This window comes from Mobula birostris, chromosome 2 (genome assembly GCF_030028105.1).
Source record: "Mobula birostris isolate sMobBir1 chromosome 2, sMobBir1.hap1, whole genome shotgun sequence".
Taxonomy (NCBI): domain Eukaryota; kingdom Metazoa; phylum Chordata; class Chondrichthyes; order Myliobatiformes; family Myliobatidae; genus Mobula; species Mobula birostris.
In genome coordinates, this window is record NC_092371.1 from 208562002 (window position 1) to 208584627 (window position 22626).

A 22626-nucleotide genomic window follows, 5' to 3' on the forward strand; every position below is an offset into this window, starting at 1 on the left:
TTCATGGAAGGGAGGGTAATTTTGGAGACGTACTGAGATACGTCCACAACTTTCAGTAGTTTCTTGTGGTTAAGGACCGTTTCCATGGCAAGGCATGATGGACTAAGATAAAATGCTTTCTATGATACATGAATAGTGATTGGTAAGGGTCGACAGTGACATGCCAAATTTCTTCAGCCTCGTGAGGAAGTAAAGTTGTTGGTGAACTTTCTTGGCTATGGCATCTATGAGGTCGGATCAGGACAGGATCCTAGGAACTTGAAGCCCTCAAATCTTCTCGACCCCAGCACAACTGATGTAGACAGGAGCATGTGCCCCATCCTCCATTCCCAAAGTCAAATACTAGCTCATTATCCCCCTCCCTTTACGGTCCTGACAAAAGGTCCCGGCCCAAAACATCAACTTTTTCATTTCCATAGATGCTGCCTAACCTGCTGAGTTCCTCCAGCATTGTGTGTGTTGCTGTGGACTTCCTGCATCTACAGAATTTCTCATGTTTATAAAAACTATAAATTACAATTAAAAATACACATAAATGGGGGAGTACTTAAGTGAATCTTTGCATCTGTATTTACTCAGAAGAGAGATACGGAGTTCAAAGAAGTGAGGCAAAGTGGCATCAACTTCATGGGCCCTGTACAGACTACAGAGCAGGAGGTGTTTGCTACCCTGATACAAATCAGAGTGGAGAATAGCCAATGTTGTTCCACTGTTTAAAAAAGCTCCAAAGCATAAATCAGAAAATATAGACCAGTGAATCTGACATCAGCTGTGGGAAAGTTATTGGAAGGTATATTAAGGGACCAGATATATAAGTATTTGGATAGACATAGGACTGATTAAGCATAGTCAGCATGTCTTCATGCATAGTAGGTTGTGTCTAACCAATCTTATAGAGTTTTTTAAGGAAGTTACTAGGAAAGTGGATGAAGAAATGGCAGTGGATGCTGTCCAAATGGACACTAGTGGGCATTTGAAAACGTCCCGCATGGGAGGCTTGTCAAGAAGGTTCAGTTGTTTGACATTCAGGATGAAGTAGTAAATTGGATTAGACACCGGCTTTGTGGGAGAGGCCAAAAAGTGGGAGTAGATAGTTGCCTCTTTGACTGGAGATCTGTGACTAGTGGTGTGCTGCAGGGATCGGTGCTGTGTCCTTTGTTGTTTGTCATCTATATCAATGATCTGGATAACAATGTAGTTAACTGGACCAGCAAATATGCAAATGACACTAAGACTGGGGGTGTAGTGGACAGTGAGGAAGGCTATCTTAGTTTGCAGAGGGATCTGCGTCAGCTGAAAAAAATGGGCCAAAAATGGCAGATGGAATTTAATGCAGACAAGTGTGAGGTTTTGCACTTCGGGAGGCCAACCAGTATAGTTCTTACACAGTGAATGTAAGGGCACTGATGAATGGAGTAGAACAAAGGAATCAGGGAATACAGCTCCATAATTCATTGAAAGTGGCATCATAGGTAGACCAGGTCGTGAAGAAGGCTGTTGACACATTGCCCTTTATAAATCAATGTATTGAGTACAGGAGATGGGAGGTTATGTTGAAGTTGGATAAGATATTGCTGAGGCCTAATATGGACATTTTGTGTGGTTTTGGATACCTACCTTCAGGAAAGATGTAAACAAGATTGAAAGAATGCAGAGGAAATTTACAAGGGATGTTGCTGGGTCTGAAAGACCAGAGTTGTATAGAAAGATTGAATAGGTCAGGACTGTACTTTTCAGATGTAGAAGATTGGGAGGAAATTTGACACAGGTGTACAAAATTATGAGTGATATAGATAGGGTAAATGCAAGCAGGCTTTTCCCATTGAGGCGAAATGGAACTACAGAGGTTATGGGATAAGTGTGAAAGGTGAGAAGTTTAAGGGAAACATGCAAGGACACTTTTTCACTCTGAGGGTTGTGACAGTGTGGAACGTGCTGCCAGCACAAGCGGTGTGTGCGAACTCGATTTCAACATTTGAGAGGTTTGGATAGATACATGGATAGTAGGGATATGTAGGGCTATGGTCCTGGTGCAGGTTGATGGTAGGCAGCTTAAATGGTTTCATCGTGGATTTGATGGGCTGAAAGGCCTGTTTCTGTATGGTACATCTCTCCAACTCTAGTGCAAAGTGAGGGAAAAATACTGAGCTGGTGTTCATTGGTTCATTGTCCATCCAGAAGTCCGATGGAGGGGAAGAAGCTGTTCCTGAAATGCTGAGTGTGTGTCATCAGGCTCCTATACCTTTTCCTTAGCAATGAGAAGAGGGCATGTCCTGGGTAATGGGGGTCCGTAATGATAATGCCATCTTTTTAAGGTGTCCTGAATGCTGGGGAGGCTTGTGCCCATGATGGAGTCGGCTGAGTTTACAACTTTCTGCAGCTTTTTCCAATCCTATGCAAAGTCTCTCCATGTGAGATGGTGATGCAACCAGTTAGAACGCTCTCCACGGTACATCTGTAGAAATATGTGAGAGTCTTTTGTGATATACCAATTCTCCTGAAACTCCTAATGAAATATAGCCACTGTTGTAATTTCATCAATATGCTTGGACCCTCACAAATGACACTCACCATCCAGAACATGCCTTCTTCTCATTACTACCATTAGGGAGGAAGTACAGGAACCTGAAGACATGCACTCAGTGTTTCAGGAAGAGCTGCTTCCCCTCTGCCAGCAGAACTCTGAACAGGCAATGAACTAACCATGAACACAACTTCACTAGTTTAGCTCTCTTTTTGCACTGAAGTTTTAAAATACATATTTCTTGTTGTAATTTATAGTATTTTTGTATGGCACTGTTCTGCTACTGCAAAACAGTAAATTTCATGACACTATAGCAGTGACAATAAACCTGATTCTGATTCTATTTATTTTTGTAATGTTTAGTACTTTTATGGCTTTGCACTGTATGGCTGCCATGAAACAACAAATTTCCCATCATGTCATTGATAATAAATATAATTCTAAACATTTTCCATTTTTATTCCACCTGCTTTAACACCAACAATTCTCCAACCACAAGATCAGAAGAGGTGTCTTTTGGTGAATATCACATATTCAATTTCATTTGCAACTCCTCAGAAGATGAATCAGCCCATGCCAACTGCAGCAAGACTGAACAACACAGAACATTTCAGCCGATAAGTGGTAACAACATTCAGCAATTGGAAAGCAATGACGAATTCTGACACAAGACTGCCGAACTAAAATGACAATAATATTGTTAAATATCAAGGATGGATAGCAAGGGAACCCTTGTATGAATTTTTAATAATTACTAAACAATGTTGTCCTTATTTTATTGAGATTATAACCTTGCTCTGCAACTGCACACACTCTTTTAGCTTTTATTTTAGTTTTGATGTGATATAACTTCAAGATTGAGTACAATGGAATCAAAATTTTATTCCATTAACTTTTTCCCCAGTGTTTACTTTTAGAAAAATTATGGTACTCAAATTTCTTTTCAATTGAACTAAATTTAATGTGAGAAATTGATTAATCCTGTGAATTTGAAACTAAAATTTAAATTTACTACAAAAAGACAAATGAAACATATCATGCTGTGAAAATTTTAAGCATACGAAATTACATCTATTTCATGTACGCTACTTCTAACAGAGTACTTAAGGAATTGTAACTTTTGCCCATTTTCTTCTCAGCCTTGCTGCACAAATAATCATAAACAGATTCAAGCAAGCAATGTGCCAAGGCAAAATAATCTGTTTCTTTTAAATAGCAACACTATCTTGTTGCACTATGCAAGTTAAAATCTAGAAATGTCTCAAGTTGTGAACCATCCCATGTGGTTTAAAATATTAACTGTTAAACTCAGAAATTCAGAGTTGATTCCTGGGATGGCAGGACTTTCATATGAAGAAAGACTGGATGAACTGGGCTTGTACTCGTTGGAATTTAGAAGATTGAGGGGGGATCTGATTGAAATGTATAAAATCCTAAAGGGATTGGACAGGCTAGATGCAGGAAGATTGTTCCCGATGTTGAGGAAGTCCAGAACAAGGGGTCACAGTTTGAGGATAAAGGGGAAGCTTTTTAGGACTGAGATTAGGAAAAACTTCTTCACCCAGAGAGTGGTGAATCTGTGGAATTCTCTGCCACAGGAAACAGTTGAGGCCAGTTCATTAGCTATATTTAAGAGGGAGTTAGATATGGCCCTTGTAGCTACGGGGATTAGGGGGTATGGAGGGAAGGCTGGGGCGGGGTTCTGAGTTGGATGATCAGTCATGATCATAATAAATGGCGGTGCAGGCTTGAAGGGCCGAATGGCCTACTCCTGCACCTATTTTCTATGTTTCTATGTTTCTAAACGTGATCTGGAAGAGAATTTAAAAAAAAAATCAATACACTCCTCCCTGAACCCTTAAAATGCAATGTTGAATACCGTCCCTTTCTACTATAGAAGAAAACTTCAGCACCTTCTAGTGAACAGCTCTCAGGATGACCGGGGTTTTAACATCCAGTCATAAAACAAGGGTTGCTTTACAAACAGCCTGTGTAATTACATTTGTCAGTTCAGCACTTCCCAATAACCCTTGACCTACTCAGAAAGAAAAATGTTGTCTAAAGGATGATTAATTTGCTATTCTTGTGACATAACAAGGTATTCTGAAACTAGAAATGCAAAATCTTGAGCAGTTAAATTTGAAGATTAATACACAGCTTTGAGAAAAGCAATTGTGATGGGCATACTACACACCATACCACTGGACAATGCAAATATATGTCTTGCTTTAATACTGTATAGAAAACTTAATGCACCATTTTGGTTTATACTTCCTGTTAAATCAGACTTGGGAGTCTGTACTTCTGTGATTGCACACTCTTCATTTCTATCAGGTCTCAGAATCACTTCCTGCAATTTATTTCCATTCAAATATTTGACAATATTTTCTCGCATTACTTATGAAAAGAGTTTGCTGAAACAGCAGTAACATCAATTTCAAATGAGAAATACATTGAACAGAGACCTCAACATACTTTATTCTCTTCAAGGTACAAAATATGTTCTTTCCTTGACTACAAGTTCGACACATGACTAGAAAATATCTAACGATATCACATCAAGGTTGAACTGCATTGGATGATTACAAGATAACAGCACACCCAGAAAAAACAATTAGTTATCTCTTTCAGAAATGGACGTACATTTCCTCTTACAACTGGAATAGAATTGATTCCAGTTAATTGGGACACACTGGGGCTAGTACGTTTTGGCCCAATTAACTGGCTGCCCCATTTAGGTTGGAAACAGCTAAAAAGGTAAAAAAAAGGTAAACTACCATTTAACTGAGTAACAAATTATGCATTTAAATGAAATACAGATCAAACTAGAACACTACAGCACTATAATACTGTATTAGCTCCTAATGGTTTTCAGTGGAGGAATTCATCTAATGTACATACACTGCTGTGTTCTTTTGATTGACTGTAAATGAGCAAAAATCATAGCAGATGCCTACTGCAGATAATGGACTGCCTTCATACAATGCTTTAGACAATTGCATCCTCCAAATCTTCACTTTCATCATAACATTCAGGTAACTGTCAATACTTTCAAATTCTTCGTAGTTCCTAACTTGTTGAAGTAGTTTGACATTTATATCTTGGATTAGAATGTTATATTACTCCCCGGTAGCCTCGGTTTGTACTAATAATCATAGATCTCCTTTTTTTCGTCTTTTTCATGGTACTAGGCAAGGATGTCCCCTTAGTCCTTTATTATTCAATATCGCCCTTGAACCTTTAGCAATTGCTATCCGCGACTTGCCCAATATTTTTGGTATTACCCGCGGAAACGAAATACATAAATTATCACTATATGTAGATGAATTGTTGTTATACATCTCTAATCCGGAGAAGTCAATTCCTGCTATTCTAGGTTTGTTGGCTCAATTTAGTAATTTTTCTGGTTACAAATTGAATCTTAATAAGAGTGAATTATTCCCCCTAAATAAGCAGGTACCTATTTATGGACGTTTACCATTTAAATTGGTTACTGATTTATTTATATATTTAGGGATAACAATTACGAAAAAGTATAAAGACTTATTTAAAGCTAATTTTTTACCTTTAATTGATCAGATTAAACTTTTGTTTACTAAATGGTCACCAATCTCTTTGTCTTTGATTGGTCGGATTAATGCTATTAAGATGATCATTTTGCCCAAATTTCTATATGTATTTCAATCGGTTCCAATTTTTATCCCAAAATCTTTTTTCGATAATGTAGACTCAAAAATTTCCTCATATATATGGCAGAACAAAAATCCTAGGTTAGGTAAAAGGTATTTACAGCAATCTAAAAAGGAGGGGGGGGCTCGCCCTCCCGAATTTTAGATTCTATTATTGGGCAATTAATATTCGATATTTAAAATTTTGGTTATGAGATTTGGATGTATCTTTAAATCCACATTGGGTAAATCTTGAATGTAATTCATTACAAGGGTTTTCTTTGGGTTCGGTTTTAGGAACTTCGCTTCCTTTTACTTCTTCCAAATTGTATAAACAAATGAATAATCCAATAGTTAAGCATACTTTACGTATATGGTTTCAATTCCAAAGATTTTTTGGGTTTAATCAATTTATTTTAGCAAGTGCTATTACATCTAATTTCCTTTTGCAACCTTCCACTATGGATCAAGCTTACTTTGATTAGAAAACCAAAGGTATAATACGTTTTCGTGATTTATTTTTGGATAATTGTTTCATGTCTTTTGATCAACTTTCTAATAAATAGAACTCACCCAGTTCTCACTTTTTTTTAAGATATTTACAGATTAGAAACTTTTTAATTACTGTTTCTCCTAATTTTCCACACCCATATCCAATGGATACTTTGGAAAAAATTTTAGATTTAAATCTTTCTCAGAAAAGTGTTGTAGCAATTATATATAATTATGAATTTATGTCCTGATGTTTCCAATAAAATTAAAGCTGATTGGGAAAGAGAACTTAAGATTATTATACCGATTTAAAAAATGGGAAAAAATTCTTCAATTGGTTAATTTATCCTCTATATGTGCTAAACATGTGTTGATACAGTTTAAAGTAGTGCACAGGGCTCATATGTCCAAAGATAAACTATCTCGTTATTATTCTTACATTAATCCAATATGTGATAGACGTCATTTCGAGATAACTTCTTTAACTCACATGTTTTGGTCATGTCCTTTGTTGGAACAATATTGGAAAGATATTTTTGACATTATTTCAACGGTTTTGAATATAGACTTACAACCTCATCCAATTACTGCTATCTTTGGATTACCAATGATAGATACAAATTATTTAACCTCTTCAGCACGCAGGATGATTGCATTTCTTACTTTAATGGCTAGAAGATCCATTCTGCTGAATTGGAAAGAGATTAACCCTCCTACTGTATTTCATTGGTTTTCACAAACTATGGTGTGTTTGAATTTGGAAAAAATTAGAAGTGCGGTTTATGACCCTTCCATTAAATTTGAAAAAACTTGGAGGCTGTTCATTCAGCATTTTCATTTCATGTAATTTGGCCATTTCCAAACTTATTTTATTTCTCTGTACTGTTGGTTGAGAGGAATGGAGTCGTCGACACTAAGGTTTTCTTCTCTCCCATTTTTAAGTTGTTAGAATTGCCCAAGTCTTCTAGTTTAGTTGACTAATTCTGTTTAGTTTAGTTTTTTTTTGGGATGGGGTTTTTTTTCTATTTTTTTTTTCTTTTTCATGATTTTTCTTCAGTTTTTTTTTGCCCTGTATTATTCATTGTTATTCTACACGATTGGGAGCTTTGTCAATTTATACTATTTGGTCTTACAATTACTCATTTTAAGTGCAACAATGTATCTCCTACTATTTGTATTATTGCTATGTTATGTTTTCATTCTATGAAATTAAAAAAAAGAGATAATTGATGTTTTCCTTAAATGGGTTCCCCGATGTTCCTTTATTTTGTGACTGCCTGCATGCAGGAGGGGGAATTCTTCGGGTTGTATACTGAATACATATTTTGATAATAAATGCACTTTGAACCTTTGAAAAGAAATGTACTTTGAACTTTGATCCAGCTCAGGCCCTCTTATCGCTACTACCATTGGGTAGCATGTATAGAAGCTTTAGGTCCCATACCACCAGTTTCAGGAACAGTTATTACTGTACAAACATCTCAAGCTCCTGAACCGATGTGGATATCTTCATTCAGCACTACTCTGAACTGATTCTATGACCTACAGACTCACTTTCAAGATTTCTTTACAACTCAAGTTTTCAGTATTATTTTTTACTTGCATAGTTATGTTCTTTTGCACTTTGGTTGATTGTTAATCTTTGTCTATTTTTAACTTTTGTAAAATTCTACTATTGCTCTTTTTTCCTGTAAATGCCTGCAAGAAAATGAATCTCAAGGTAATATATAGTAACATATATACTTTGATAATAAATTTACTTTGATGGAAATAATTCACAAGATGGGTGATTGATGGTTGGATTGAGTTGTGTTGCCAAGATTGGAAAACAACTCAATCCAATTACTTGTGCAATTGGATCCTCGCTTGCAGACCCGAAACAATTCAGATTGGCAATAACATTTCCTCCATAATCTCCCTCAACACAAGTGCACCACAAGGCACTGTGTTTACCCCCCTGCTCAACTCACTTTATACTTGTGACTGTGAGGGTAAGCACAGATCCAATGCCATATTTAAGCTTGTTGACGACATTACTGTGGTTGGCTGAATCAAAGATGGTGATGAGTCAGCATATAGGACAGTGATTGAAAATCTGGCTGAGTGGTGCCACAGCACCAACTTCTCACTCAATATCAGCAAGACCAAGGAGCTAATTATTCACTTGAGCAGGAGGAAATCGGAGATCCCTGACCCAGTCATCATTGGAGAAGCAAAGGCAACTTTAAGTTCCCTAGTATCATTTCAGAGGACCTGTCCTGGCCCAGCACACAAGTGCAATTATGAAGGAAGTAGAGGCGTTACTGTTTTCTCTTTGGAGTTTGCAAAGATATGGCATGATATCTAAAACTTGGCTAAATCTATAGATGTGCGGTACAGAGTATATTGTCTGGCTGCATCAGAGCCTGGCATAAAAACAGCATTGCCCTTGAGCAAAAAATCCTACAAAAAGTAGTGGATACAGCCCAGTCCGTCATGGGTAAAGCCCTCCCCACCAGTAAGCACATCTACACGGAGTGCTGTTTCATCCATGATCAACGACTCCCAAAACCCAGGTCCTGCTCTCTTCTCAGAAAGAAGGTACAGGAGACTCAGGACCCGCACAACCAGGTTTAGGAACAGTTATTACACCTCAACCATCAGGCTCTTGAATCAGAGGAGATAACTTCACTTGCCCCATCACCAAACTGGTCCCACAACCAATGGACTCATGTTCAAGGACTCTTCATCGCATGTTCCCGATATTTACTGCTTATTTATTTATTATTTCTTTTTTATTCACGCAGTGTGCTGTCTTTTGCACCTTGCTTGTTTGTCCGCCCTATTGGGTGCAGTCTGTTGGCCATGATTCTTGTAACAGGTCTTTCATAGGTTCTATTATGATTCTTAGCTTTACTGAATATGGCCAGAAGAAAATTAATCTCAGTATTTATATGGTGACATATACTTTGATAATAATTTTATTTTGAACTTTGAACTCCTTGAAACTGAAATACCTCCCATGATTGCAAAGGTTTCGACAACAAACTAAGTTCTCATTCTCATTCGTGGTAACAAGAGGCTGAAGTTAAAACAGTGAAATACCTAAGTGGGAAGACTTGGTCATTATACATACAAGAAAATTGTCAACAGCAGTTACTTCCATAGTCTTGCATCAGATTGGCCTGGTTAGGGTTGAAGAGCCCCACTACTCTGAGTATGCTTGCAAGAAAATGAATCTCAGGGTTGTATGAGGTGACATATATGTAGTTTGATAATATATGTACTTTGTACTTTAAACTTTGAGTTACTTTGAACATTCAGAACCAAGCCAAAATTCTACACATTCTCTGCCAACTGAATTTAATTAGAACAGCACTTGAAAGAGTCACAGATTCATAGAACATAGAGCAAGAAACAGGCCCATCTAGTCTGTGCTGAGTCACATCAATCTGTACCTGGACCATGGCCCTCCATCCATGTACTTATTCAAATAAGTACGTGGATGGAGTCGAAAGAGATGAGGGAGATCTGAAATGGATTTTTTGCAGCTGTATTTACTTGGCAGATAGACACAGAATCTATAGAACTGAGCCAAAACACCAGTGAAGTCATGGACTATACGATTACAGTAGAGGACATGCTTGCTATCTTGAGGGAAATTAGGCTGAATAAATCCTCAGGCACTGGGAGGCTAATGCAGAAATTACAGGGCCCTAGCAGGTATTTAAAATCCCCTTAGCCATGGGTGAGTGCAAGAGGACTGGAGGACAGCTAATGATATACTATTGTTTAAGGAAATATCTAAGAATAAGCCAAGATATTATAGGCCGATGAGCCTGACATCAGTGGTAGGTCAGTTATGGAAGGTATTCTAAGGGACAGGATATACAAGTATTTGGGATATACAAGGTTAGGGATAGTCAACATGGCTTTGTGCGCTGCGGGTCGAGTCTAACCAGACTTATAGTTTTTCAAGTTACGAGGAAAGTTGATGAAGGAAAGGCAGTTGAACTTCAGCAAGGCCTTTGACAAGGTCCTGCATGGGAGGTTGGTCAAGATTCAGTCACTTGGCATTCACGATGAGGTAGAAAAATAGATTAGACATTGGCTTTGTAGAAGAAGTCAGAAAGTGGTAATAGATGGTTGCATGTGAGTGGAGGCCTGTGACTAGTGGAGTGTCACAGTGCCGGATCTATTGCTGTTTGTCATCTTTATCAACGATCTGAATGACAATGTGGTAAACTGGATCAGCAAATTTGTGGATAATTTTTCTGGCTGGGGGCACAGTGGACAGCGAGGAAGGCTACCAAAGCTTGCAGCGGGATCAAGACCAGCAGGGAAAAGTGGCAGATGGAATTTAATGCAGGCAAGTGTGATGTGGAAGGACCAACCAGGGAAAGTCATACACTGTGAGCAGTAGGGCACTGAGGAGTGCAGTAGAACAATGAAATCTGGGAATATAGGCTCATAATTCATTGAAAGTGCGAGGAGTAGCGCCCCACACAGACTTCCAATCTGTGCCTTGTAAGGTATGAAAATGCCCGACGCAGGCCTCCCAGGGTCTGAGTCGATGTTCCCTCCCCCTCATTGAAAGTGGCATCACAGGGTCATAAAAGGAGCTTTTGGTACGTAGACCTTTGTAAATCAAATATTGATTACAGGAATTGAGATGTTACATTGAAGTTGTTTAAGACACTGGTGAAAGTCTAATTTGGAGTATTGTGTGCAGTTTGGTTCATCTACCTACAGGAGAGATATCAAAATGATTGAAGGAGTAAAGAGGAAATTTATTTATTTAGCATTACAGCATGGAGAGCCCTTCGAGCAGTGCTGCCCTAGCAGCCCCCAACAAACTCAATTTAACCCTAACGTAATCATAGGACAATTTAAGTCACAGTCATACTTTATTGATCCCGGGGGAAATTGGTTAAATGATTGGTTTCATTCCAGAACTAATAAGACGTCCTCCTCCTTCAAAGAAAGGGATTTTCCTTACTCCACCATCAACGCTGCTCTCACCTCATCCTCTCTCCGCAATACCAGGGATAAGGTTCCTCTTGTCCTCACCTATCACCCCATTAGCCTCCGCATCCAGCACATAATTCTCTGTAAGTTCCCCCATTTTCATCGAGATCCCACCAAGCACAACTTCCCTCCCCTCCATTTTTCGTTTTCTACAGGCATCACTCCCTATGCGACTCTCTTACTCTCTTGTCCATTCGTCTCTACCCCCCCCCCCCAAATCTCCCTCCTGGTACTTATCCTTGCAAACAGAACAAGTGCACATCTGGCCATACACCTCCTCCCTAGCATTCAGGGCCCCAAACTTCACCTGTGAGTCTGTTGGGGTCATATACTGTGTCTGGTGCTCCCGGTGTGGCCTCCTATATATTGGTGAGACCTGCCGTAGATTAGGAGACCACTTTGCCACGCACCTGCACTCCTTTTGCCAGAAAAAGCTGGATCTCCTGGTAGTCACCCATTTCAATTCTACATCCCATTCTAACATGTCAGTCCATGGCCTCGTCTACTGCCACGATGAGGCCACACTCAGGTTGGTGAAGCAACACCTTATATTCTGTCTGGGTAACCTCCAACCTCATGGCATGAACATTGATTTCTCGAACTTCTGGTAATGGCCCCGCCTCTCCCATCACCATTTCCCATTCCCGTTTCCCCCTCTCACCTCATCTCTGTACTTACCCATTACTTTGCTCTGGTGCACCTCCCCCTTTCACTCCTTTCTTCCATGCTCTTCTACCCTCTCCTATCAGATTCCCCCTTCTCCAGCCCTTTATCTTTCACCAATCAACTTCCCAGCTCTTCACTTCACCCCTCCCGATTTCACCTACCACCTTGTACTTCTTCCTCCCCTTCCCCCACTTTCTTACACTGACTTGTCATCTTTTTTCCCCCCAGTCCTGATGAAGGGTCTCGATCCAAAATTCTTTCCCGGGCCTACCTAGTTCTTCCAGCATTTTGTGTGTGTTGCTTGGATTTCAAGCATCTGTGGATTTTCTCCTGTTTATAAATGCCTTGTCTGGTTGCATGAGAATCAGCCATCTATTTTAGAACCATAGAACCATAGAAACTACAGCACAGAAACAGGCCGTTTGGCCCTTCTTGGCTGTGCCGAACCATTTTCTGCCTAGTCCCACTGATCTGCACACGGACCATATCCCTCCATACACCTCCCATCCATGTATCTGTCCAATTTATTCTTAAATGTTAAAAAAAGAACCCACATTTACCACCTCGTCTGGCAGCTCATTCCATACTCCCACCACTCTCTGTGTGAAGAAGCCCCCCCTAATATTCCCTTTAAACTTTTCCCCCCTCACCCTTAACCCATGTCCTCTGGTTTTTTTCTCCCCTTGCCTCAGTGGAAAAAGCCTGCTTGCATTCACTCTATCTATACCCATCATAATTTTATATACCTCTATCAAATCTCCCTTCATTCTTCTACGCTCCAGGGAATAAAGTCCTAACCTATTCAACCTTTCTCTGTAACTAAGTTTCTCAAGTCCCAGCAACATCCTTGTAAACCTTCTGTGCACTCTTTCAACCTTATTTATATCCTTCCTGTAATTTGGTGACCAAAACTGAACACAATACTCCAGATTCGGCCTCACCAATGCCTTATACAACCTCATCATAACATTCCAGCTCTTATACTCAATACTTTGATTAATAAAGGCCAATGTACCAAAAGCTCTCTTTACGACCCTATCTACCTGTGACGCCACTTTTAGGGAATTTTGTATCTGTATTCCCAGATCCCTCTGTTCCACTGCACCCCTCAGTGCCTTACCATTAACCCTGTATGTTCTACGTTGGTTTGTCCTTCCAACGTGCAATACCTCACACTTGTCAGTATTAAATTCCATCTGCCATTTTTCAGCCCATTTTTCCAGCTGGTTCAAGTCCTTCTGCAGGCTCTGAAAACCTTCCTCACTGTCTACTACACCTCCAATCTTTGTATCATCAGCAAACTTGCTGATCCAATTTACCACATTATCATCCAGATCATTGATATAGATGACAAATAACAATGGACCCAGCACTGATCCCTGTGGCACACCACTAGTCACAGGCCTCCACTCAGAGAAGCAATTCTCTACCACCACTCTCTGGCTTCTTCCATCGAGCCAATGTCTAATCCAATTTACCACCTCTCCATGTATACCTAGCCACTGAATTTTCCTAACTAACCTCCCATGCGGGACCTTGTCAAAGGCCTTACTGAAGTCCATGTAGACAATATCCACTGCCTTCCCTTCATCCACTTTCCTGGTAACCTCCTCGAAAAACTCCAACAGATTGGTCAAATATGGCCTACCACGCACAAAGTCATGTTGACTCTCCCTAATAAACCCCTGTCTATCCAAATGCTTGTAGATTCTGTCTCTTAGTACTCCCTCCAATAACTTACCTACTACTGACGTTAAACTCACCGGCCTATAATTTCCCGGATTACTTTTCGATCCCTTTTTAAACAATGGAACAACATGAGCCACTCTCCAATCCTCCGGCACTTCACCCGTAGACAGCGACATTTTAAATATTTCTGCCAGGGCCCCCGCAATTTCAACACTAGTCTCCTTCAAGGTCCGAGGGAACACTCTGTCAGGTCCCGGGGATTTATCCACTTTAATTTTCCTCAAGACAGCAAGCACCTCCTCCTTTTCAATCTGTACAGTTTCCATGGTCTCACTACTTGATTCCCTCAATTCCATAGATTTCATGCCAGCTTCCTTAGTAAACACAGATGCAAAAAAACCTATTTAAGATCTCCCCCATTTCCTTTGGTTCCGCACAAAGCCGACCACTCTGATCTTCAAGAGGACCAATTTTATCCCTTACAATCCTTTTGCTCTTAATATACTTGTAAAAGCTCTTTGGATTATCCTTCACTTTGACTGCCAAGGCAACCTCATGTCTTCTTTTAGCCCTCCTGATTTCTTTCTTAAGTATCTTCTTGCACTTCTTATACTCTTCAAGCACCTGATTTATCCCGTTTCCTATACATTTCATACAACTCCCTCTTCTTCTTTATCAGAGTTGCAATATTCCTTGAGAACCAAGGTTCCTTATTCCTATTCAATTTGCCTTTAATTTTATGAGATTTGTGAATTTTTTTAAAAACACTCATGATTTTTGCAATTATCTGCTTTGCCATGAACAACTTCACAAAACTGCACAAATATTCATTTCAATTTAAACATAATGTCACAAAGTGTTCTATGAAATATTGCCCATAAGACTACCACACTCGTTTTTAATAGTGTTTGACCTTGTATGCGGGTACCCAACAGCTGACTGTTATTTTGATTAATCTTCTGGAAGGGATCTCTAAACACCCAGGGCACACTGAGTATAGGCACCACCTGCCACATTGTGTCATACTAAGACTACAAAATTAAATCCCTTTATGCTTTAACTATATCCAAAGGAGGGCAATAGAAAATAGATCACTGCACATGGAAAAGCGAACTTAGCTGATTTCCATCTAGTGATCTTAGAATTTGTGGATACTTCAGATCTAAAATTCTTACATGTGCATTATCAGCTAAAAGACAGTGGATCAGTACACACAGGATGTTGATTTATTACTACTTGGAGCAGCTGGGACAAATGGCATGAATACTTTTAAGACCCAACGGCATGAAATAAGGAGTAAGAGATAGAAGGACTTACTTAAATGATGTGATGAAATATGATAAGGTGTAATCAAAAACCAGATGGTGAGAATGGCCAACTTGTACACTAGTAACTCAATGTACTGAATCGTAAACTTAATTGATCTCAGTATGTCATGGGCAGGGCTTGCAAAAGCAGCACTGTTTCGTTATCTCTTTCCATGACATGATGAAGTCTTTTTGAATCACGAGTCCTTGTACTGAAAGTATTCCCTCATGCTATTGATTAGCATTTAAACTCACCAGTAACATAAGCAACAACAGCACCTCTACTTCCTTAGGAATCTGTAGAGATTCAGCATGTCATCACAGATCTTGGCAAACTTCTACAAATTTGTGGTGGAAAGTGTGCTGACTGGCTGCATTACAGCCTGGTATGGGAACAACAATGCTTTTGAACAGAAATTCCTACAAAAGGTAATGGATTCAGTTTAGTACATCACGAGTAAAACCCTCCCAACCACTGAGCACATCTACATGAAACATTGCCATAGAAAAGCAGCATCCATCAACGATGCTCACCACCCAGGCCATGCTCTTTTCTCATTGCTGTCATCAGGTAGAAAGTACAAGTGCCTCAGGACCTGCACCATGAAGTTCAAGAACAGTTACTACCCCTCAACCACCAAGCTCTTGAACAAAAGCGAATAACTACGCTCATTCTATTTCTGGTGTTCCCAGAACCAACGATCTCACTTTAAGGACTCTTGTTATTTCATGCTCTCATTATTTGTTGTTATCTATTTATATTTGTATTTGTACAGTTTGTTGCTTATTGATCTTGTTACAGTTATTGTTCTATAGATTTTCTGAGTATTCTCACAGGAAAAAGAATTTCAGGGTTGTATATGGTGACATTTATGTACTCTGATAATAAATTTTGCTTTGAACTTTGAAATTCCAAAGGAGGACAGTATGCATCTTGGAGGTTAACATATCTGAGTGAAAGAGATAGCAGAATGTCAGAATATTTTGCACATGGTATCCATTACAGCCACAATCTATAAGTATTGAAGGGAGTACAATTCAAGCAGCCTACTTAATTTAGGATTGTATTAAAATTGGATTTTTGGAACTATATTCATCTAATCAAGTGGACGTTATTCCTTAACACTGGTGCCTTGCACATTATGGATGGTGGAAAGGCTTTGGAGAATCAGAAGATGAAATACCTGTTAATAAATAACCCATCCTGGAACCGTACTTGAAGCCAAAAATTATGTGGTTGGTCGAGAAGATCAGTTCCTGATTAATGGTGATCATCAACTCCTCTCTGCCTAACACCACCAAGCTCCCCAAGTTGACAATAGGGGATTTAGCAATGATAATGCCACTGCAATCAGCCATTCTCTTTGGTCTGCATGGAGTATATATTGTTTGCCATTTATCAATGCAGGCGTAAACTGATTGCATGCAGATTAACAACTGCTTTATTGTTCAAAAAGTTTAATCAAATTTCAATATTGCCAAACAATAAGCAAAAATCCCTGTCTGACTCTCATAATGAAAGCAAGATAAGTGATAAAGGAGATGAAGATAGCTGTACTTTGGACCCAAGGAACATATCTAGCAATGACCTGGGACTAGTTAAATGACATCTCAGCAACCATAACCATCTTACATTGTGAGGAATGATTCTAGCTAGCCAGGGCTTTTTACCGCTTGAATGTAGTTTTATCCAGACTCTTTGAGGCACACTCAGTGTTGCCTTGTTGTAAAACTCACTTCCACATTAACAAAGGTGTAACAATTAAAATTTAGACCAAACATTTTATATTCAAAAATATTCTACCCAGCAATCTAAATCAGAAAGTTAAAGTTAGAAACTAATAACCAAAAGTTAGAAATATGATGTTTCACAGCTCATTATTTCTGTGCACTGAAATCTAAAACGCCCTTACACTGTAGAGAGTGGGAAAAAATATTATACAGTGGATTCTGATTAATTAGGCCAGCCGGTTATTTGGGACAACTCCTAAAGAACAAAAACTATTTGAGAAATTAGACAGGATTCCCTTCGTTTATGTGGGACACTATGCTATTTAATTGGGATGAGAAGCTGTTGCTGAACTGCTGACTAGCATCGGGCGCCTGCTCCAATGTGGCCGTTAGACACTACACTATGCTCAGAGCAACAGCTTTTAAATAGTGTCACTTGCAGGTGTTTGTGTTCAAAAAACAATGATCTTTGTTACTGATAGCTGGTGATAAATAAGCAGTAGAACAATTCAAAACTGTTTTGCTCACTGTGGTTTCAAACATTCAGAATTGGAAATGCCAGAAACAGTGGGGAGTGACGATGAAATGATTTCACTACTTCAGCACATTAGGGACTATGAAGAATTTGAATCTTGAATGTTACCTCTCGTCCTCACTGGATACTCAGCTCTCACCTGAGGGTCCACATAGCTGTTTGCATGCAACAGAGGCCACACCCCATACACTGCTTCAAAAGGCAGGCTAAACCAGGTGAGGGTAGGCAACTGGTCTCATACGCTGATGAATTAGGGACATGCCTGTCCTAGCATGTAAAGTCAGTGGACTGTTTGGGGGGGGGGGGGGGGGGGAGAGATGAAAATTAGATCTACTCAGATCCAACAGCCAGGAAGGCAGTTCTGCAACACCAGTGAGTGCAGTGTTATGTGTTTTACTGAAACGGGGCTGCACAAGGACATACCCGATCAAAACTTTTCCACGGATGGCTACCAGACCGTTTGGGCTGACCGGAAGTGCACTGAGAGCGGTAAGCGTAAAGGAGTTGGGGGCTTGTTGTTCTGGTTAACAACAGATGGTGCAATCCTGGTCATATTACGATCAAGGAACGTGTTTGTAGACCGGATATTGAACTTTTTGCTGTTGGACTCCGGCCGTATTCCACCGAGATACAACACTGGGCGTCACAGGAGATTGTTCCTGCCTGTGGCCATTGAACTTTGCAGCTCCTCCCGTGGAGGGTCGGACATCCTGAGCCAATAGGCTGGTCCTGGACTTATTTCCATCTGGCATAGTTTGCATATTGTTGTTTGATTGTTTGTGGTTTTTGTATTGCTATATTTATGCTCTATTCTTGGTTGGGTGGCTGTAACAAAACCCAATTTCCCTCGGGATCAATAAAAGTATATCTATCTATGTGGAAAATGAAGGGCACGATGAGGCATAAAAGTCATGGGCATTCACTCCAACCAGAGAAGATCCCAGTTTGTGACAACTACTCAAACTACCACTGGACTCAATTTTCCACGTCAAGACAGTGGAAATATCCCAGTGGAAAGGCTTTACTACTTCAAAAAGTCCACTGCACAAATTTCCTGTCATCATCAGATTTGACAGACAACACTATTGGCAGTGTTTTTATTTGTTCTGTATTTAATTTAAATACATAATTTGTTACTCAATTTGTTTTTCTTTATACCTTTTGGGGCAGCTGATTAATTGGACCAAGATATATTGGTCTCGATGTGCCCCAATTAACTAGTATCCAATTTATTAAAAATTATCTAGATAAGACAAAAAAAAGTCAGCCTTGTTTAACTTTCGGTATCAAAACAAAGATTATGTTATGATGAACGGTACAGAAGATAATTTCATGAAGATATCTACAGATCTTGTTGAGCAAAATCAATACTGACAATTAAATAAAGGTCCTGCAGTAAATGTAATCCCAAACCTAATTATTTCTTAATGCAAATGCAGCATTTGGCAGAGGACTTACACGGTCTGGTTGGCAGACAGATCCTGACCAAGCTACTCAGCTGTGACAATATGACAAGAATGGAGCAGCTGGCTCATTTCTACTCCTCTCAGATCAACCACTTCACAGCAGCTCCATTAACTGCAAAGCATTTTCCAGAACACAACATATACTGTTACATTTTGATCATATCTGGCATTTCAATAATGATGCTTCATCCAGTACCTGCCTTCTTCCATTCCCTACTAATAACAATAAAAATGGCAGGCATTCCAACAACATATCAGCACCAAACCTAGTGGCCATTTTGATGACAGTGAAAGAAATGCTCCCCATTAAATTGCACTGATTATTTTGCAATAATACCAGTTTAGAGAATCTCAAACTTGTTACCATTAAATACTATAACACAGCACATTCTTAATTATCTGAACAAACATTTAAAGTTAAAGCAGTATCCCTTTAGATACCACTGGGGGGATCACCTTTCAGGGCACAGCAGCCAGCAGCCAGGCCAGTGGCACTGTGGTCAGCTCTGAGGCTCTGAAGGAAAGAGTAAAGTCAGGCTGAGTGGCAATGATAGGAGACTCAGTGGTTTGAGTGGTTAGGCCATTCTGTGGCCTTTGAAAGAGAAGCTAGGATGGTGTATTGCCTCTCAGGTGCTAGGGTTCAGGATGTCTCAGAGCAGTTGAAGATTCTCCAGAGGGAGGGTGAGCAGCCAGAGGTTGTGGTGCACATAGGTTGAAAGGGGGAGAAAAGGTCCTGCACAGAAAGTATAGGGAGGTAGAGAAAAGGCTGAAGAACAAGGTACTAACCTCTGGATTACACACAGTGCCATGTACTAGTCAGGGCAGGAACAGGATGATGATACAGATAAATGGGTAACTGAGAAAAGTGGTGCAGGGCACAGGGTTTCAAATTTCTGGATCATTGGGATCTCTTCTGGAGAAGCTACGACCTGTACAAAAAGGACAGGTTACCCCTGAACCCGAGGGGGACCAATATCCTTGTAGGCAGGTTAGCTGGAGCTGTGGAGGAGGATTTAAACTAAGTTGACAGGGGGATGGGAACCGGAGTGATAGGGTTGAGGATGGGGCAGTTGCTATACCAGTTGATGTAGTGTGTAGGTGAGTCTATGTGGTTGGGCAGCCAGATGATAGGGCAAAATTGCAGTTAATAGAATAAGGTGAAGTGTAACATGGGGGCAAAAATCAAAAACTGTGATGAATACAGGACAAAGTATTATATTTGAATGCGCGCAGTAAATGGAATAAGTTTGATGATCTTGTAGCGCATTTAGAGGTTGGAAGGTATGACATTGTGGGCATCACTGAGATGTAACTGAAAGAGGATCATTGTTGGGAGCTTAACATCCAAGGATACACCTTGTATCAAAAGGAAAGATAAGTAGGCTGATGGGAAGCAGTGGCTCTGTTGGCAAAAAATGAAATCAAATCCTGAGAAAGAGGTTACATAGGATTGGAAGATATAAAATCCTTGTGGGTAGAGTTAAGAAACTGCAAGGGTAAAAAGATCCTGATGGGAGTTATCTACAAGCAGCCGAACAGTAGACAGCATATGGGATATTAAATTTTAAATGGGAAATAGAAAGGGCATTTAATAACAGCAGTGTTGCAATAGTCATGGAGGATTTTAATATGCAGACAGCTTGGGAAAATCAGGCTGGTGCTGGATTCCAAGAGAGGGAATTTGTAGAATGCCTATAAGATGGCTTTCTAGAGCAGCTTGCAGTTGCGCCCACAAGGGGAAAGGCAATTCCAGATTGGGTGCTGTATAATAAACCAGATTTGATCAGGGTGCTTATGGTAAAAGAACCCTTGGGAGACAGTATGATAGAATTCACCCAGCAGTTTGAGGGGGAGACAATAATGTATCAGTATTAGAGTAAAAGGGAATTACAGAGGCATGAGAGAGAAGCTGGCCAAATTTGATTAGAAGGGGACTCTAGTTCAAATTTCAAAGTAAGTGTATTATCAAAGTACAGATATGTCACCATATACAACCCTGAGATTCATTTTCGTGCGAGTACACTCAATCAATCCAATAACCATAATAGAATCAATGAAAGACCACACTAAATGGGTTGCAACCAGTGTGCAAAAGACAAACTGAAAATACAAAAAGTAAACAAATAAACAACCAATAAATATTGAGAACATGAGATGAAGAGTCCTTGAGTGGTTGATGGGTAATAACTGTTCCTGAAATTGGTGGTGTGAGTCTTTCTTCTCACTGCTACTATCAGGGAGATTGACCTGGGTGGTGAGGATCCCGGTAATGGATGGTGCTTTCCTGCAACAATACTCCATGTAGATACACTCAACAGTGGGAAAGGCTTAAATCTGTGATGGACTGGGCCATATCCACTACTTTTTGTAGGATTTCCATACCAGACTATGATGCAGCTAGTCAATATACTTGATCAGGATCAGAATCAGAATTATTATCACCAGCATGTGATGTGAAATTTGTTAATTTAGCAGCAGCAGTTCAATGCGAAACATAATCTAGCAGAGAGAGAGAGAGAGAGAGAGAGAGAGAGAGAGAGGGAGAGAGAGAGAGAGAGAGAGAGAGAGAGAAAATAAATAAATAAATAAAATAAACAAGTAAATCAATTACATATATTGAATAGATTATTTAAAAAATGTGCAAAAACAGAAATACTGTATATTAAAAGAAGTGAGGTAGTGTCCAAAGCTTCAAAGTCCATTTAGGAATCGGATGACAGAGGGGAAGAAGCTGTTCCTGAATCGCTGAGTGTGTGCCTTCAGGCTTCTATTATCTCCTACCTGATGGTAACAGTGAGAAAAGTGCATGCCCTGGGTGTTGGAGGTCTTTAATAATGGACGCTGTCTTTCTGAGACCACACATTTTAGATGTCATGGTGAATCTTTGCAAGCTCATCAGTAAGTAGAGGGGCTCTTATGCTTTCTTCATAATTGGGCCCAGGATAGGTCCCCTGAAATGATAACACTGAGGAATTTAAAGTTTCTGACCCTCTCCACCTCTCATCCCCTGATATGGTCCAGTTCATGGACCTCCAGTTTCCTCCTCCTGAAGTTAATAATCATCTCCTTGGTCTTGCTTACATTGAGTAAGAGGTTGTTGTTGTGGCACCTCTCAGACACATTTCCAATCACCCTCCTATATGCTGATTCGGCTCTGTGATCCTGACTGCAGTTTATAGACCATGAGCAGCTGACCATAATCAAACGTTTGAGATAATGCATGATGCTGTCTCAAAACAAAAAACAATCCATCCCATCTTAGGCAGGGACTTGAATCAGCTTGTTTGAAAAAAATCCTGCCCAATTATCATCAACATTTAACCTGTAGCATCAGAGAACCCAACATAATAAGACCACTGAATATTAAGATAAGGAATATCTACCCAATAATAGAAAGGCATGCCCAGGCCTCGTTTCAGGAAATATGATCACTTGGCTGCCCTTCTCCTACCTGCATATCTAGCAGGGATGTCAGCAGAACAGCGCTGGCTGGAGTCTGTGGGAACAATTTGGAAGGCGCAAGATAGATTCATCCTAAAGA

The 22626-nt window shown here is 39.8% G+C and overlaps 1 protein-coding gene across 1 annotated transcript in view; it reads right to left on the reverse strand.

Annotated features, from left to right (window-relative positions):
* The window catches only part of dpysl5b (dihydropyrimidinase like 5b), a 60986-nt gene that overhangs the window by 33083 nt on the left and 5277 nt on the right, over window positions 1–22626 (reverse strand). The window lies entirely within an intron of this gene.